Genomic DNA, 2,134 nt, shown 5'->3' with positions numbered 1-2,134 from the left:
TTATATTATGACAGACCAGCTAGATCTACTGTCTCTATTATATGACAGACCAGCTAGATCTACTGTCTCTATTATATTATGACAGACCAGCTAGATCTACTGTCTCTATTATATTATGACAGACCAGCTAGATCTACTGTCTCTATTATATTATGACAGACCAGCTAGATCTACTGTCTCTATTATATTATGACAGACCAGCTAGATCTACTGTGTCTATTATATTATGACAGACCAGCTAGATCTACTGTCTCTATTATATTATGACAGACCAGCTAGATCTACTGTCTCTGTGTCTCTATTATATTATGACAGACCAGCTAGATCTACTGTCTCTATTATATTATGACAGACCAGCTAGATCTACTGTCTCTATTATATTATGACAGACCAGCTAGATCTACTGTCTCTATTATATTATGACAGACCAGCTAGATCTACTGTCTCTATTATATTATGACAGACCAGCTAGATCGACTGTCTCTATTATATTATGACAGACCAGCTACATCTACTGTCTCTATTATATTATGACAGACCAACTAGATCTACTGTCTCTATTGTCTCTATTGTATTATGACAGACCCACTACATCTACTGTCTCTATTATATTATGACAGACCAGCTAGATCTACTGTCTCTATTATAATATGACAGACCAGGTAGATATACTGTCTCTATTATATTATGACAGACCAGCTAGATCTACTGTCTCTATTATATTATGACAGACCAGCTAGATCTACTGTCTCTATTATATTATGACAGACCAGCTAGATCTACTGCCTCTATTATATTATGACAGAGCAGCTGCCTCTATTATATTATGACATATTATATTATGACAGACCAGCTAGATCTACTGTCTCTATTATATTATGACAGACCAGCTAGATCTACTGTCTCTATTATATTATGACAGACCAGCTAGATCTACTGTCTCTATTATATATTATGACAGACCAGCTAGATCTACTGTCTCTATTATATTATGACAGACCAGCTAGATCTACTGTCTCTATTATATTATGACAGACCAGCTAGATCTACTGTCTCTATTATATTATGACAGACCAGCTAGATCTGCTGTCTCTATTATATTATGACAGACCAGCTAGATCTACTGTCTCTATTATATTATGACAGACCAGCTAGATCTACTGTCTCTATTATATTATGACAGACCAGCTAGATCTACTGTCTCTATTATATTATTACAGACCAGCTAGATCTACTGTCTCTATTATATTATGACAGACCAGCTAGATCTACTGTCTCTATTATATTATGACAGACCAGCTAGATCTACTGTCTCTATTATATTATGACAGACCAGCTAGATCTCATGTCTCTACTATATTATGACAGACCAGCTAGATCTAATGTCTCAATTATATTTATGACAGACTAATTACATCTATTGTCTCTATTATATTATGACAGACCAGCTAGATCTACTGTCTCTATTATATTATGACAGACCAGCTAGATCTACTGTCTCTATTATATTATGACAGACCAGCTAGATCTACTGTCTCTATTATATTATGACAGACCAGCTAGATCTGCTGTCTCTATTATATTATGACAGACCAGCTAGATCTACTGTCTCTATTATATTATGACAGACCAGCTAGATCTACTGTCTCTATTATATTATGACAGACCAGCTAGATCTACTGTCTCTATTATATTATGACAGACCAGCTAGATCTACTGTCTCTATTATATTATGACAGACCAGCTAGATCTACTGTCTCTATTATATTATGACAGACCAGCTAGATCTACTGTCTCTATTATATTATGACAGACCAGCTAGATCTACTGTCTCTATTATATTATGACAGACCAGCTAGATCTACTGTCTCTATTATATTATGACAGACCAGCTAGATCTACTGTCTCTATTATATTATGACAGACCAGCTAGATCTACTGTCTCTATTATATTATGACAGACCAGCTAGATCTACTGTCTCTATTATATTATGACAGAGCAGCTAGATCTGCTGTCTCTATTATATTATGACAGACCAGCTAGATCTACTGTCTTATTACAATATGACAGACCAGCTAGATCTACTGCCTCTATTATATTATGACAGAGCAGCTAGATCTGCTGTCTCTATTA

Source organism: Oncorhynchus nerka, linkage group LG8 (genome assembly GCF_034236695.1).
Source record: "Oncorhynchus nerka isolate Pitt River linkage group LG8, Oner_Uvic_2.0, whole genome shotgun sequence".
Lineage (NCBI taxonomy): Eukaryota > Metazoa > Chordata > Actinopteri > Salmoniformes > Salmonidae > Oncorhynchus > Oncorhynchus nerka.
The sequence above is the reverse complement of the archived record's forward strand: the minus strand, read 5'-3'. Positions refer to the sequence as shown.